This window comes from Phaenicophaeus curvirostris, chromosome 1 (assembly GCF_032191515.1).
Source record: "Phaenicophaeus curvirostris isolate KB17595 chromosome 1, BPBGC_Pcur_1.0, whole genome shotgun sequence".
Classification (NCBI taxonomy): domain Eukaryota; kingdom Metazoa; phylum Chordata; class Aves; order Cuculiformes; family Cuculidae; genus Phaenicophaeus; species Phaenicophaeus curvirostris.
In genome coordinates, this window is record NC_091392.1 from 1,423,263 (window position 1) to 1,434,611 (window position 11,349).

Genomic DNA, 11,349 nt, shown 5'->3' on the forward strand with positions numbered 1-11,349 from the left:
AATGGGAGGTAAAATCTGGTTAAGCACAGGTTGTTCCTGGCTTTACAGAAATAAGCCTCAGGGGGTCAAAAGTTTACAGCTTCTTTTTTAATAGAGTTCATATATTTTATGGTAATTGATTTCTCTCTAAATCCTTTGAATACCAGATTTAAGCTGCTTTCATTAAGAAATATGAATGCATTGACCTGCTGGTGTGCTCCTCAAATGCAGGGGACTCTCCAGGAGAAGCCGGAGGGACTGATCTGTAGGGAGGAGACGCCCCCTTCGCAAGCAAAATGGTACTGAAAACCTGAGCTTAAATCAAGTTGGGGTGGGGTGACAGTCCCTGGTCTTTCTGAAAGCCTCTTGGCCATCTCTCAGGCTAAACCACAATTATAACAACACAATCCAAATCATTCAGGATTAACTATGGGGATCAGGAGCACTAACTCCTGATCATACTTGAGTCCTTCAGCTGACGTGGGCTGGGAAGGGCCATGTTCACCCATTTAATGCGATTCTCTTCCTGTAATCACACTGCTCTGGGGCCTTTTTCATGGGATTTTCACATTTTATGGAAGATCCCTTTCCAAATAAATGGGGCAAAGTTTTGGATACATGGCTAGGAAAGAAAAAATAGCATTTCTTTCACTCAGGGAAGTGGTTGAATCACCATCCTCGGAGGTATTTAAATGATGGGAAAGCAACATGATCAGAGATCTGGTTTAGTAGTGGAAAGGTATGGTTGGTCTTGATGATCTCAAAGGTCTTTTCCAAGCAAATGATTCTATGATTTCCTAAATTCTCAAAAGCACCGATAACTGATATCAAAACAACAAGGCAGTGCATCCAAACCAGGCTCCAGTCTTGTGGTCAGCAGAGATTTTGGTAGCTCTTAGGTGGTGCACAAATGTGTTTTGTCTTTTCTGCCTGCCTGTTGATGCTTTGGGGTCCAAATCCCCATTACTGAACTTGTTGACTCAGCCCAGCACTCACAAGCAACTATCTCATACAACTCTTACATGAACAGATAGCGGAAAAATCAGTGGGCTCTGGCTCACCTGCCTCAAGAGGACATTTACCCAGCTAATTTCCATCTCCACTTTCTTCTCTGTCCAATTCAACTCTGCTGCTCCAAGATCTTGGGTGCTGGATGCAACATGAACCTTGACCCCAACACATGGGCTCTACAAGGAGTCAAGGCAAGGTGCATAAACCCTGCCATTGCTGGGTGGCTCTGTTTCCTGAGGTCACTCACATTGGATCATCTACTAGAAGGGGCTGCCAATCATAGAATCACCGGGTGGGAAAAGACCCACCGGATCATCGAGTCCAACCATTCCTATCAATCACTAACCCATGTCCCTCAGGACCTCGTCCACCCATCCCTTAAACCTCTCCAGGGAAGGTGACTCAAGAACCTCCCTGGGCAGCCTCGGACAGGGACCAATGACCCTTTCCGTGAAAATTTTTTTCCTAATGTCCAGCCTGACCCTCCCCTGGCGGAGCTTGAGGCCATTCCCTCTCGTCCTGTCCCCTGTCAGAAGAGCCCAGCTCTCTCCTATCCACAACCTTCTCTCAGGGAGTTGGAGAGAGCAATGAGGTTCCCCCTCAGCCTCCTCTTCTCCAGGCTAAACAACCCCAGCTCTCTCAGCCGCTCCTCATAAGGCCTGTTCTCCAGCCCCTTCCCCAGCTTCATTGCTGTTCTCTGGACTCGCTCCAGAGCCTCAACATCCTTCTTGTGGTGAGGGGCCCAGGACTGATCTGATTTTTGTTCACCCCAAAAAGCAACCTGCAAGCCCTGTAAGCAATAGGTGCTCACTACTCAAGGCACCTTGTCCCCTGAGAACTCTCAAATTCCTCCCCAGGACATGCCACATAGGCCTGGAGCTCTCAGGAGAGCAGCAAGCTTGGTTGTAGAGTCAGGAGGTTCCTTGCTGGTGCATGATGTTGCTAGTATCACAGAGCACAGTACTGCAGCTGGACTCTCACTCTGGTTTCCAAGAGGAGAGACAGATGGATCCTCCAGAACTACCCTCCTCCAGGCTCAGAGCTACCACGCAGCTTTCCGGAACCTACAAAGACAACACTTTGGGTAATTTAAACTTCATGTCTGGGTCACGTTTGCATCTACATTTTCACTAGACCTCGGGGAACAACACAGTTGATGCAGGTTGAATCCAAGAACCTTCCACTGGAACAGGTTGCTCAGAGCCCCATTGAATCTGGCCTTGAACACCTCCACAGATGGGGCTTCTATGACTTCTCTGGGCAACCTGTGCCAGTACCTCACCACCCTCACATGAACACAAATTCCTTCCTAACTTCTCATCTCCATCTCCCCTCTTTCAACTAAGAGAAGGACACAGCCATCCTTGGTGCACTGGGAACAGTTTGCAGAACCCCTATGATTCCCATCCCCATATACTCTATTGTCATAACATCCGAGCAACGGCCTGGAAAAAGACCCCACCTTGCCCAGGATCGGTAGATAACAAACAGGGAAGGACACCGAGCACCCCAGAGTCACCTTGGAACCCTGGCATTTGGTGGAAAAGGTGTGATGGTACCCGCACAGCAAAGATGACCACATATCCATGGGCTTCTGGTTGCAGTCATCTTCATGATGGGCTAAATGAGGTTTTGTCCACATGACAACCATCCCTCTTGATGCACCAAGTGGTTGCATTTGGCCTTGTGCCCCTTTTAGGCTAAAGCTTGAGCTCTTCTCCAGCACCATCCTGGGTCAAGGTGTGCCCAAAGTGAACATCCTAGAAAGAAGCCAGAAGGAAACTAGAGGAACATAGAACGGGACCTTGAAGATCATCCAGTTGCAACCTCTGCCACAGGCAGGGACACCTCCCACTGCATCAGGATGCTCCAAGTCCCATCCAGCTTGGCCTTGAACACCTCCAGGGATGGGGCAGCCACAACTGCTCTGGGCAACCTGTACCAGTGCCTCACCACCCTCACAGGAAATATTCTTTCCTAAGATTTCATCTCAATCTCCCCTTTTTCAGCTTAAATCCATTCACTCTCATCCTATCCCTGCACTCCCTGATCAAGAGCCCCTCTCCAGGTTTTCTGGAGCCCCTAGCAGCCTTCCAGTACTGAAAAGTCTCCCTGGGAAGACTTTAATGTGGTTTAGGGCGTCCATCATGTGGACACAGATACGGCGTAAGCTGTTGGTGGTCATGCAGTGACAAGGGGTGACAATTCTAGTGGCCAACAGATTTCCCTGGAGCAAACACCACTCCCCTCCACTTCTGAAGACACATCGATTCATCTTATTCTCCTGGAGGACCTTCCTCTCAGCTCCAGGGAATTCTGCCACAAAACAAAAGGCTTTTAAAGGAAGGAAACCTTTCCCAAGGAGCATTCTGACCCGTACGCTGCAGCGTGGAGCCTGTTTAAACAGCAGCATCAGCTGTCATGAGAAACCGCTGCTCCTTGCAGGGTGAAGGGCTCCCCTCCCTTTCTTGGAGCAAGAGCTTTGTTTGGTCTTTTTTTTTTTTTTAAAATAAATACCATTGATTTCCTGATTTAAAGGGGCTGCACTGTGTAGTAATGTTTAACAGCAATGATGGGGAGAGAAGGGGGTAAAGCTTTTGAGGCTGCTCAATAAAAGAAGATGAAGTGAGAGCTGGAGGAAGCCTATTTTCCGCTTTGGTGCTCAGCTGAACGTGCCTGGTTTGTTCAAAGGCAGCGACCCACAAGGGCTGCTGGCTGCTCGGTCCCACCAACTCGAGGTTTAAACCCCATAGCTGTTGTTTTCCTGTGGTGGGGAGACAGGGACCATGTCTAGAAGCATCAGGATTAACATCTCAGTAGGTCTCCTAAGAGCATTGTCAAGGGTTGGCTATGACTCTTCTTAGAGGTGGAAGATGTAGAGTTGGGGAAGCTTCTACCTCCAAAACTCCTGCAGCTGCTCAACATTGGAGTCACACAAAACAGAGCAAAGCACTGATAGGATGGAACCAGACAGTTCAGGGCAAAACTAAATGGAGGAGAGAGCTCCTTGGGTTTTTTTGGCATTCCCCACTGGGGAGAGGACAGCAAGGATGATGAGAAAGTGACAAGTAGCTGGAGGTAACTTGCAGGTGACGCCTCTTCCCCTGGTATGGGGCAACTTGCAGAGTCACATCCAGCTGATTTTGCCATTTTCCACCTCCAGCAGAAACTATCCAGGCAACTCCTGGGAGCATTGGACAGGAGCATTTCAGCTCAGAAGCACCAAGGAGAATAGCAGAAAAATACCTCAGGAGTCCCGGAAATGAAAGTGAGACCCTCCTCTCCTTTCCTCCATGCCACAGCAGCTTCCCACACATCAGGTTTTCACATTAACAATAGTAAAAATACCTTCTTACCTAAACTTAGGAACCTTTCCAAGCAAAAAGCTAGTTGGATGGTGGCTGTGAAAATCAGCTCCAGCCAGTCTCTTCCTCTCCATGAGAGCCAGTTTTGGGGCGGCAATTATTATTTTTGCTTATGTAGCTGTTGCAAACAAAGGAGGGTTTGCTGCCCAACCTTAACCTATCATAGAATCACCAAGTTGGAAAAGACCCACCGGATCATCGAGTCCAACCATTCCCATCAATCACTAACCCACGTCCCTCAGTGCCTTGTCTACCCATCCCTTGAACCCCTCCAGGGAAGGGGACTCAACCACCTTCCCGGGCAGCTTCGGACAGGGACCAATGACCCTTTCCATGAAGATTTTTTTCCTAATATTCAGCCTAAACCTCCCCTGGCAGAGCTTGAGGCCATTTGCCTCTTCTTCTTGCACAAAATGCCAAGAGCACAGTGAAGGTTTGGGGTGGATAACTCTGGGAAAGAGTTTTGCTGGAGGTTGCTGCTCATCAGAGTTCTACATGAAGCAAATGGCTCTGCTTCAACTCCAGTGACCTCCCAGTTGAGCTTCTGATTCTATTACAACCTTTGATAGCATCACCTGAGCATGCACCAGCTGAGAGGCATCACAATGTTGAGTCCTATTTTAAAAAAACATAGAATCACCAGGTTGGAAAAGACCCACCGGATCATCACGTCCAACCATAAAAGAATAATAAACTTGAAAGGGAAAAAGCTAGAAGAAGCAATAACAACAGTCACTGGGTATAGTGGTGTCCCTCAGGTATCTGTACTGGGATCAGGGCTGTTTAGTATCTTCATCAATGATATAGACAGTGAGATCAAGGGCACCCTCAGCACATTTACAGATGACACCAAGCTGCGTGGTGCAGCTGTTACACTAGAAGGATGGGATGTGATCCAGAGGAAGCTCGACAAGCTGGAGAAGTGGTGCTGTGTGAACCTCATGAGGTTCAACAAGGCCAAGGGCAAGGTCCTGCACCTGGGTTGGGGCAATCTGCAGTTTCAATACAAGCTGGGGGTTGACATGATTACAAGCAACCCTGCAGAAGAGGACTCGGGGTGCCAGTGGATGAGAAGCTCCACATGAGCTGGTAATGCACACTTGCAGCCCAGAAGGCCAACAGCATCCTGGGCTGCTTCAAAAGAAGCATGGACAGAAGGGCAAGGGAGGAGATTCTTTCCCTCTACTCTGGAGAGACCCCACCTGGAGTCCTGTGTCCAGTTCCAGAATCCTCAACGTAAGAACAAAGCAGAACTGCTGGAATGGGTCCAGAGGAGGCCACAAAGATGATCTGAGGGCTGGAGCACCTCCGCTATGAGGACAGGCTGAGAGTTGGGGTTGTTCAGCCTGGAGAAAAGAAGGCATAGAGCAACCTTTAGTACCCAAAGGGGCTACAGGAAAGCTGTGAAGGAACGTTTTACAAGGGCCTGGAGTAATAGGATGAGGGAAAGTGACTTGAAATTGGAGGGGGGAAGATTTAGACTAGACATTAGGAAGAAATTCTTCACAATGAGGGTGGTGGCTGCCCCATCCCTGGGGGTGTTCAAGGCCAGGTTGGATGGAGCTTGGAGCAACTTGGTCTGGTGGGAGGTGTTCCTGCCCATGGCAGGGGGGTTGGAACTGGATGGGCTTTAAGGTCCTTCCCAACCCAAACCATTCCGTGATTCTATGATATTCTCAGGAATAGGGAACACCTCAAAAATCAACTTCAATTTCTTTCTGCCACCACTGTCCAGTTCAATGCTCAGCTTTGAAAAGAGCCACCCTGCTTCTGGCTGCGAGGCAAGGGGGAGCCCTTGCCACATGCAGCATGGAGGCACCCGCTACCCACTGATCAGGTATCACAGTTTCTTCCCCCTCCTGCCATCTGGGGCTTTCACAAGACCACGCTCATTAATCTGTCTTCCCATAAGAAAGGTGAAAGGTCTACCTTGCTGGATTATGTGTCGGTGGAGCCAAAAGCAATATTTCCAGGTGGGCAGGCAGATGTTACAGCCAAGGGGATCACTAGATGGTGGGGGTGGTTGAGGAGTGGAAAGACAAGGGTTAGGAAGTCAATTGATCAAGGGATTGAGTGCTTGGCTGACAGCCAGGTCTGCATTTCTCAGGTTACTTGCTCTCAGGCTGGATCTTTTCCAGGTTATTCACATCACAAAGTGCTCCTCAACACGACTGAGGAGACTGGGAGCCGGGACAAAGAAAAAGATCCGCAGCCTGACACCCTGCACCCCCTGGGAGCCTCATGGTTTTGTGGCAAGATGAAGCCTCCAAGCAGATCCCTGTTTCCTCTGGGCTGATCCCATTTCACTGCCTCCAGCTGATTGATTCACTTCTCTTTTGCTGGAACAAGGACCACAGCTGAGCATGTCAGGAGCAAGCAAAGGAAGAAAGGCTCATGCATGGGGCTTGCATGTCCCCATCTTCAGCTCAGAACCCTCTGTGGGCAGCCTGACCCTGGCAATCTACTCTTCCAACCCCACAGAGAACCCCTCAACCAACAACCTAAGCCCTGTGAGGTCAGGAGTCAACTTCAGAGGGGGACAAGCCCACCATAAAAGATGGCCCCTACAGGCTAAGCTTGCATATTACAAAGCCTCCCGTGATGAGGACAGGCCCTCAATCTTCCCTGCAGTCTCTTGATAGGCTCATTATACAAACACCATCCACCCTCTTGCATTGACAGTCCTCGCCGAAAGGAATGGAGCCACCATAAATCTCAGCTTCATTTCCTAGCAAGCAAGTGAAACCCTTCCTGAATGAACCTTCCCACGTTCTCTTGGAATTTTCATGCTGCTGAGATGGTGCAGCTCTTGATTTGGACTATTTTAGTCTCCCAACTCTCATCTTCAGCACTGGCTGAGTTGCTGGGGCAATGAATCAAATGTGTTGTGACAGACAGATGTCTCCCTAAACAGACAGCACCAGCAGTTTTCCATTTTACTATATGTCATTTCTTTTACCTCTCTATAAACCTGCCATGTGGTGCAATCATATTTTATACCCACCATGGTTAAGAGAGAACTAGCTCGATGTATTCACCTAGGCAGGTTAGGTTTTTATGGACTGACTGTACAAACAAAACCAGTTGATGAGATGCTGAGGGCTTCTCTGATGGGCACATTGTACAAACAGGAGGAATCTGTCCATGGCAGCAGTGAAACACTCCCAGAAGACACTTAGCCATTACACAAGGTCACATCTTGGCCTCTGCCCCAGGATGTCTTGGTGACTCCAGCCCACTTACACCACTCATTCTTCTGGAGCACCACAGGATAGAATAGAATCCTAGAATCACTAGGTTGGAAAGGACCCACTGGATCATCGAGTCCAACCATTCCTACCAATCACTAAACCATGTCCCTCAGCACCTTGTCCACCCGTCTCTTGAACCCCTCCAGGGAAGGGGACTCAACCCCCTCCCTGGGCAGCCTCTGCCAGGAACCAATGACCCTTTCCATGAAAACTTTTTTCTTTATGTCAAGCCTGAACCTCCCCTGTCGGAGCTTGAGGCCATTCTCCCTTGAGGGTGCTCCTGTGGATGCAGCTAAAGCCATTTTGGATGTTTCTCTGTTCCTCACACTCTCCCAGAAGCTGTTGCTGGGTCTGTGCTCCCTTAAGACACAGTGAAAAGAGGATTTATGAACAGGGTTGTCCATAAGGATGGGGCCTTGAGTAGCCTGGTCTAGAGGGAGGTGTCCCTGCCCATGGCAAGGGGGCTGGTACTAAACAATCTCTAAGGTCCCTTCCAACTCAAACCATTCTATGATGGAGAATTGGAGATGCTGAGCCAGAACAAGCCACTCTCCAGGCAGCGCAAGAGCATCTTCGCTCATATCTAGGGCAAGAACACCTAGTCCCCATGCTGGAGCCTTCAGCAGTCAACCAACACGATTCTGTGAGAGGATTTGAACCTAAACCTCTCTCTCTTCCCCCCCACCCAAAGGTGGGGCCCAAGATGAACACATCATCCACTTTTCACCACCACCTGGCACCACATCCCAGCTGCAGCAAGCTTGAAACATCATCAACCCAAGCAGAGAGTCACAATCTGCAGCTACACTCATCCATCCTTCCCCTGACTGCCTGATGGGCTTTCACATTGATGCAGACCTGTGTCTGAGCAGCCCTGGTCCCTGCCAGTTATGACATTATCTCCTCAGGGGAGGTCCCTGAATCATATCTTTGCTCTGGCTCCCTCAGGCAGCGGTTCCAGATCTGCTCCCAACTGTGGCTGCAAAGCCTTGGGGGGTGACAGGGGCAAGGAGACATCACACCCGCATCGTGGCCTGGGGCAGGAGTCCACATGGCCAGACAAGGGAGTTGGAGATGTCCTGCTGTGTTTCTCCTCTTTGCCTTGTCCATTATCTAGAATGAGCAGGGTCAGAGGAACAAAACTAGTTGGGATGCGCTACTTTGGAGAGGGCAACCTGAGAGCAGCTGAAACATGAGACTGGCTCTGCTTGGGAAAGGCAGGTGGAAAAAGCAGACAAGCTTTCATGCACAAAACCCCTCTTTCAGTTGTGACCTCCCAGTGCAGCAATATTTGACACCAAGGAGAGCCGCTAGAGGTGCTTCAGTGAGAAAATCCTCAGCAGCTGTTGTTCAAACAGACTGCAGAGAGGAAATATCACCCCAGCCATTCCCAGTCCTTCACTGTGTAAACATGATGCTCTCAGCCAAGTCGAGGACAGTGCCAGGAGCTGCAGGTGAGGACACATTGCTGTGTTTCTATAGAATCATTGAATCATTAAGGTAGGAAAAGACCTCTAAGATCATCCAGTTAAACCATTAGCCCAACACCACCATGCCTCCTAAACTATGTCCCAAAGTGCCACATCCATATGTTTTTTGATTGCCTCCAGGGATGGAGACTCCACCGCTGCCCTGGGTAGCCTCTTCCAATGCTTCACCACTCTTCCAGTAAAGCAGTTTTTCCTAATATCCAATCTGAACCTCCCCGGCACAATTTGAGGCCATCTCCTTATGTCCTATCACTTATTATGTGGAAGAAGTAACTTACTGTCCCTTGAAACCCAACCCCAAGCACCTCTTGGCCCTCCACTCCTGCCCATTCACAACCAGACCAGAAGCTGATTGAGACACTGAAGAAGAGATGGAGCAAGAAATCTATGGGAAGGGAGACTTTGCAGAAGCACTGGGGAGCTGAACACCAGCATCATCTGTCCCCTTTCTGCTCCTCCTGATGCGTGCAAGAACATGATGAACAGAGCAATTTCTGCAGCCTCCATCCTAAAAAGACCAAACTCCTCCTTAGAGCCACAAAGACTTTTCAGACACCCCATGAATCATCTGCCTGGTGGCTAATTTTCTTCTCTTCCCGGAAGAAAGGCACTTTCTGGTAATTCTTGATTGCAAAGCAGAAATTACATTATTTTGGGCCTAGGATGGATAGCAGCCAAGCAAAATTGTTAATCACCGCTGTTCCCTGCGAGACATCCTTTCAGCATCTACAGAGGGAAATGGGAACGGGTGGACTGATTCTGAAGGATCTCAGCCACTGTAACCACTGGTGAGGCAGAAAATAATGGGTTCTTTGAGTTGTTGCTGGACCAGGAAAGGAGCAGACTGACAACTCAGAGCTGCACGCACATAGTTTGCACCTGAGTGGTCACAGCATTCATTGCAATGGTACAACCTTTGCAGACCCAAGCTGGACCTGCTGGAGGAACTTCTCCCCTTGAAATCATCCAACTTCCTCAGCGAGGAACAGCCCCAGATCAAACCTTTCTGCCACCTCTCCCATAACCTGCTGAAATAGTCATTTTGTCTGGAGATCCCCCTAAGGGGGGTGGGGGGGGTGTCTCCTTAGTTATTAGAGCTTTGATCCAGGACTTGCTTTCAGCACTTGCTGTTTCACCAGCATCCACACCACATCATCCAGCTGAACAAGATTAGAAGAGAAATACAGCTCCTTATTTCACCTGTGGGAAGCCAGATTCTGGCCACTGCAACACTCAGATCTCCTGGGTGCATCAAAGGAGGTGACCAGGAACTTGCTTCCTCGCAGGGAGCCTCCAAACACCCTCAAAACAACCCAACCCCCTACATGCTGTAGACAACAGCATTTCTTCACAACCTCTCCCTGCCTCTTAGACCAGCAGATGCCCCTTCACCACTTCCCATCACAGGGAGCGCAAAGTCACCGCAAAATTGAGAATTCGGAGAAGTTTGGGGCATCTCAGGTACTTATGAGACAACAGTGAGAGGTTTTCTCCTGCAATGCACTGGGAAGCTTAGAGGCATTTGCCTCCTCCTCCGCCCCATCGCCCCTGGCCCGCTCTCATGCCTTTCCCACCGTGGTTCATTTATCTGCAAGCTGAGAATGGGGAAAGCAGAAAGAACACAACAGAGCATACAAAATCCAATATCTGGACAAGCAGACAGCTCATTAGAGGCAGACAGTGCTGCTTACCTGGGCAAAGCTGCCACACGTTGTCTTCTCCTCATGGGCGAGAGGGTCCGACAGCCCCAGAAACGGGCATCTGTGTCGGCCAGCTGCAGTGAAACTCCTCGCATGCTTGGAAGAAGAAGTTATGAGGCAGGAGGAGGGGCTGCTCTGGGCATCCCCCCCCCTCCTTCCACCTCCAATTCCTTCTCTGCGGGCCAGCAGCTGGGACTGGGGTGGTGAAGTGGAGGCTGGGACAGGGGATGCCACCCCACACGCTTTCTGCGGGAACGCAGGAGTGAAGAGGGGGGGAGAAAGGGAGGGGAGGAAGAAAAAAAATCTTCACCTCATGGGCACAAAATAATAATAAAATAGGTGGGATGTTTGGAAAGGAAGGGGCCGGCTTGGGGAAAAGTCTTGGGAGGGGAAAAAAAAAGTCTGTTTTCCAGGGGCCAAAGGGTCTAAGCTGGTTATCAGCCCCTAGAGGGGATGGGAAACACCAGAAGTGGGGTGCAAAAGTAATTTAAGTTTCAAATACAGGGGTCTGACACTGCTGCACAAGTACTGGAAGGGTTTGGAGGGACATGAG

The 11,349-nt window shown here is 49.6% G+C and overlaps 1 protein-coding gene across 1 annotated transcript in view; it reads right to left on the reverse strand.

Annotated features, from left to right (window-relative positions):
* The window catches only part of LOC138716877 (collagen alpha-1(VII) chain-like), a 137,407-nt gene extending 126,569 nt beyond the window's left edge, over positions 1-10,838 (reverse strand). Inside the window, exon 1 of the mRNA XM_069850049.1 lies at positions 10,788-10,838. The gene's annotated coding sequence lies outside the window, so the exon portion shown is untranslated. The remainder of the gene's footprint in view (positions 1-10,787) is intronic.
* Between the last annotated feature and the right edge of the window lie 511 nt (positions 10,839-11,349).